This window comes from Sinocyclocheilus anshuiensis, unplaced genomic scaffold (genome assembly GCF_001515605.1).
Source record: "Sinocyclocheilus anshuiensis isolate Anshui unplaced genomic scaffold, SAMN03320099.WGS_v1.1 scaffold2081, whole genome shotgun sequence".
NCBI lineage: Eukaryota > Metazoa > Chordata > Actinopteri > Cypriniformes > Cyprinidae > Sinocyclocheilus > Sinocyclocheilus anshuiensis.
In genome coordinates, this window is record NW_015548360.1 from 242,078 (window position 1) to 248,416 (window position 6,339).

Sequence of the window (6,339 nt, forward strand, 5' to 3'; positions counted from 1 at the left end):
ATGCGCGTTAAATATCGCATGCGATTTATCGTGCAGCCCTAGTCCTGAGTACCCTGAAAGCCACACAGAGAGACAAAGGCACACATATGCATTATCTACCGATATCAGTCTCTCTCCTCCATCATGCCTGATTCTCTGTCTTAGCAAAATTGATGAAAGACAGGCTGACGCAAATGAAAGAAAGCAGGATTCGTTTTCCTCCTTTCAACAAATGTTCTGTTGGAGCTGTCAGAGTGGAAGCGCTCACACTTCACCAACCACTAGTCTCTCGCTCCCTCGCTCTCTTTTAATTCACATCCGCACACAAACACACACAATAACACAGAAAAGGTTTTTTTTTCTTTTCCATACACACTTGATTTCTGTGCTGATCTAGGTTGGGAAGTACTGTTTTTTCTTGATTTTTCATGATTGCGAACCTCACTCACTTTCATAGGCGTTGTGGGTAGCCATTTACAGAAGTGAAGACTTCTGGGAAAACAGACGAACCGCAACAAGGAATCGCTATATCTCAATGTCGCTGTCACAATGGCAATGTGTGTGTGTGTGTGTGACTGTGGCCGAGACTACATGAGGGAAAGCTGCTGTCAGAAGCCCAAAACCCCACGTTCTCATTTTAACTAGGACCAGCTGACGCATACCAGCTTGCGTGTGACCGCTCATTTCCTTCCCTGCTTTGAATGCAAGCATATGTATACACCCTCATTTGAGTGAAAATGGCAGCTCTCCCTCTCAAACATGGCAGCTTTTGGCGGGAGGGTTATGAGTGAAATCAGTCGGAGTTGTTGCTAATTGTGTCCACCGACGAGACGCATGCGGACATCGAAAATACAACCTTCACCTGGGAACCATCAAACTTAAAGGGGTTGCAAACTAATGGCTTCCAGACTCTCTGTGTGTGTGAAGAATAATTGAAACGGTCACATTAGCTCTTATTCTGTCAGGCATTTCTTTGGCAGCCCCTCTGAAGGACCCCAGCCCTCGTTGCCAATAAAAACTTTATTTGAGAACAAATCCCTCCTTTTCTTTTTGAAGCAAGAAAGAAAGAAAATTAAAAGTCAAATAAAGAAGATGCAAAACAAAGAGGTATAGATATGCAATGAGCTGGAGAGCGAAGGAAAGCGCCATGTGATGTCATGGCTCATTTTGCAGCCGCTCTCAGTCACCGGAGTCCAGGAGCCGTGGTTTGATCTTCATCATCTTCATTCATTTTTTATTTCCATATTGATGACAAAATCCGCTTACTGTGAAATTGAAGTGTGAGAATGTACGATCGGCGCACAAACGTTCGGTCCCAAATTGCGTCTGTGTGTGTGCGTACCTGCGCGGTTGGCGGCGAATGTTGGATGGAGATTGTATGAGCCAGCGGGAAGCCTTCTGGGTAATTTAAACATTCTACAAGCCTAAAATGGCCTGTCAGAAATTAAAGGGAGGGGGTGTTGGTTTGAAGTCCAGCACGAGAGAAGTGTCCTGGTTCTTTTCAACAGTTATATTCTGGGCGTATATTTCAGGATGGTGAGGATTTCATGTAGTTTAGTATAATTTGGCCTAATTAGGGTATTTAAGATTAGAAATGAATCCATACTGTTTTGACACTCCATATTTGGATGACAGACTCTGAATATTGTAACAAAAATGTCAGCGTCAGCAATAGACTGTGTGTGGTCAGGCATATTGTTGCCTATATATGTGACTGACCTTTCAATGATGAGCGGAAAGTAGAAATCAGCATGCTCGGCTGTTTAATAAGACATGCATGCTGTCAGTGGCTGTATATGAATCAGTATGTGTCTCAGGCTGTGAATCTGCGTACATGTATCTTATATTTTCCTCCTGTCAAATAAATTAGGCTTCTCAAATGAGAGAAATGAGGCTTGGCATTGCCGTCATGGTAACCAGGGCCTACTGGGGTAATGTGATGTGCCGTCTGTGCCAGATGGATGATGTTGATAAATGCTGCGGATTCGGAATAGGAAAAGCATGGGAAATGTCGAAATCAAAGATATTTGGGGTTTCTCATGATCTTAGGAGAAAGACTGCCAATGTTTGTGGGGTTTTTGGAGTTTGTGTGTGGTTTTCTTGCTGACAGGGATTACGTCTAAATCTGGCTTTTTGTAATGTAACAGCCAAAAGTAAATTTTTCATGGGTGAAAAAGTTGATCCTTATCTTGGTTTTCATCTGTTTTTCTTAGTATACACAGTATGTTTATGCATCTGTGTGTTGTGTATTTATAAGTTGTGTAAATGTAACCCAGCCCTCATAGTTTAGACTTAAAAGAGAAAAGATCAGATATTTTCTCTGTGTGTATTCCTGTATTTGATTTGGGTTATGCATGTGTTTGAGGGCATATATGTGTGTGTGTGTGTGTGTGTGTGTGTTCCCGTCTCTGATTGCTGTTTGTTTTATTTGCTTTGCTCCTTTAATCAGTGCTGAGGCCCCTGCAGTGAGCGGAAGGAAACCCCATCAGACAAGCCCAGTCTCCTAAGAAATAACAAAGCTACTCATCCGAACCTGTGGCTGTGCTTGTGAGACATTACCGTCTTATTTTATTTTGCTATTATATGTTACATTCGTAAAACTTGCATTAAAATGTCATTACTAGTTCAAAAGTTTGGGGCCAGTAACATTTTTTAAAGTCTCTTATTTTCACCAAAGCTGTGTTTATTTGAGCAACAATACACTGAAAACAGGAATATTGTGAAATGTAATTACAATATAAATGAACTGTTTTGTATTTTAATATATTTTGAAATGTATTTTATTTCTGTGATGGCAACGCTAAATTTTCAGCAGCCATTAGTTCAGTCTTTAGCATCACATGATCCTTCAGAAATCATTCTAATATGCTGATTTGGTGTTCAAGAAACATTTCTAATCTTCTTATGTTGTAAACTCAATAATATGATACAAACCTATATAAATAGAACCTATTGTTTATTTACCTAAGTTATTTGACACTTTTGTAGCAATCAATGTAAAAGTCTTTACTGTCACTTTCATTTCAATTTATAACTTCTTTTTAAAAAATCTTACTGACCCCAAGTTATGTTATTTATTATTATTTATTTATTGATTTTTTTGCAAGACGAACATTTTGAGAAATACTCAACATTAGAGAATTATAATTTTTTATTTACAGGACATTTTTTTGAAACCATGATAAAAGTAAGCTTTACTCTGAGTCAAATACTTTGCAACTGGGTTTATATTTGTGTGTGTGTGTATATACATATATATATATACTGTATATATATATATACACACACACACACACATATATATATAAAAAATAGTTATAAGTGCAAAAATAACACTAGTGTAAGAATAATATGAACAAAAACATTCAATAGTAAAGAGGGTGTGTGTGTGTCTGCTGTGACTAATCCAAGCTTCTCGTGAACGTTTGTGCTGCTTTATTATTGTTCCCACCTGCAATATCAAGATATAGAGTGAGGGCAAAAAAGGTGAGTGGCCAAAATCACTCCTGTCAGATCAAATGAAGTTTCTCATGACTCCCACTTTCTCCAGCTGCTCTTTGATAATCAGGAACGATTTCTGAGCAGCCTCGTGCCCTCATGGCCGGCTGGTTCTTCACTGAGTGCATCAGGAGGTCAAATCTTTACTTTCTGTACAGTGTATGTCTGTGTTTGATTAGTTAACTGATGTTCAGTGTCACATAAATGCTTTTTTTCTTGACTTGTGTTTGTTGGCCTTATCATATTTAACATCTCACCTCATCAGTGTGTATGTGTGTGTGTGAAAGGAATGGGGTTTGCTATAGCTATACTTAACTATATTTTGGGAACATAATTACTCTCCTTCTGCCAAGGTTAAATAAGGTAAAAATGATTTGTGAGTTTTTTAAATATTTTCTTTTAACGGTTGTGTAGGGTAAGGCAAAATTCAGAATTTAAGAACTGGCTCCATTTCAGTTCATGAGTGGAAATTTGAATTGAATTAACAACACCATTTAAGTTTTAAATGAATAATTTAATACGTTTATACAACCAGAATGCATCAAATTGATTGAAAGTGACAGGAAAGACATTTCAAGATATACAGATTTGTATTTCAGTTTCCACAAAAATATTAAGAAGCACAAATGTTTTCAACATTCATGATTATAAAACAAAATTCCAGTCAGCATATTGGAATGATTTCTGAAGGATCATGTGACACTGAAGACTGGAGTAATGGCAGCTGAAACAGTTTTTAATATATCAAAATAGAAAACGGTTATTTTAAATAATATTTAATGGGAGTGTAGTATACAAGTAAGTGGGAGTGTTTGAATGGAAGTGTATAGTATACAGGTAAATTATTTTGTATAATAAATGTATTTGTTACATTATGATTAAAATAAACACAATAATAATACAAATACTTTATCTATCTTTCTGTCATAAGACCTATATAACATACAGATTTCAAAACGTATACAATCTCAAGCCAATATTCAAAGTTTGCATGAACTTCCTTGTCTTTTTCATTCATCAGAAAAGCCAACATGTGGGGTCATTTAAAGCAGTCCTCACTGTTTAAAAGGCTCATACTATAAATCAGCTATGTGATGTTTTGTTTTAAATTGTAATAATGCTAACAGGTTTGTGAGAGGGTTGGGTTAAGGAGTACGATTTGAATATATCCAATATCGTTACTTACTATCAGGTCCACCAAAAGCAGCTTCAAAAGTTTGTGTGTGTGTAGTGTGTTTGTGCTGAGGATGTGGGACCAGAAGACATCTGTGATTTCTTATCAGTTTTTAAGATTATCACTCAAACTCAAATTAAACATAATTAAGCTAATTAACCTTATTTAAAGTCCATTATAGCAGTTTAGTGCAAAAGATTGTAGAGTCACTCAGTTTGACACTTCTTTCTTTCTTTCTTTCTTTCTTTCTTTCTGTCTTTCTTTCTTTCTTTCAATAAAACATACTTATGTATGTTATTGTGAGATTGTGGTCTTTATCCCCATAAAATATTGTACTAATGTGTACTGCACTCAGAGACATATTTATAAATGCTAAGGGAAGTTATATGCAAAATGATTCCTGTGCCAGAGTAAATATATATTTCAACCATAGATACACACATACAGGCATATGTACACATGCACACTCTAAGCCACTCAAACATGAAAAGACATTATGTGCTACACAGTATGTGAGTTCTGGACTGACTGATGTTATTCTGTTAAACCACTGATCTGTCTATCCACCTCTCACCCTGGCGGCCGGTCAACTGTTCCGTCTTACACTCTTCACTGTTCTGCTCTGATATTTTCATCAAAGTGACTATTATATCCTCTAGCATATCTCTGTCATCAGCCGAAATTACCAGTGTTTTTCTTTGAGTAATATGCAATCAAGTCTTATTTGAATCTTTTGAGTGGGTGTTATCATGGAGTGAGTCATATTTATGTTTCCATTCATATTTCTGCCAAAGTAAAGACAGTATACGGCTCTCCTTTTGATTTGTATTATGCACTTCTAACAGAAATCCAGAAATAAAACATATATCCCCATATATCTCTCTTAATCAACTCAAAACTGTAGAAAATCAAAAAGCACGGCCCTATATCCAAAAGAGTTTTAAACACCGTCATGAACCACAAAATTATATTTTCATTCTCTCCCATGCGTGACATTGATGTGAATCAGTGACTTCAGCTTTTGTTGGTGGAGGTTTTGCATCTGTTTTAAATCAGTCTGAGGTTTTCTTGTTTTTCAGCATCGGTACAAGAGAATAAGTCATACAAATAGTCACGCAAGAGGTCAATACTTTTGCTTTTTTGTTTAAAAATAGGGTAAATGAAATAGTGGAAGGTGCCAGGCGTTGATTGGCGGTTTCGATTAGATAGTTCAGATGTAATGGTTGTATGAAAACACTGAGCTTGCTTGTGCGAAAATAGCAGTATATACCACTGATGAATGATGTTTAGTTGTTTCTCGGTTGCTTACCAATGACATTCTCTGTAATAACGCTATGATTCAAACGTTTGAGGTTGGTAAGATTTTTTAGGTTTCTTGAAAGAAGTCTTCTTTATATGCTCACCCAGGCTGAATTTTATTCAAAATATTTGTAATAGCAATTATGTTAATATTAATATTACAATTAAAAATAAGTGTTTTCTGATTTAATAATTTTAAAATGTATTTTATTAATGTGATGGCAAAGCTAATTGTCATTAGTCTTCCGTGTCACATGAACCTTCAGAAATCATTAAAATATGCTGATATTGGTGCTCAAGAAACATTTCTTATTATTTTCAATGATACAAATGGTTGTGCTGCTTAATATGTATTATTAATATATTTAATATTAATATATTTTTGGAAA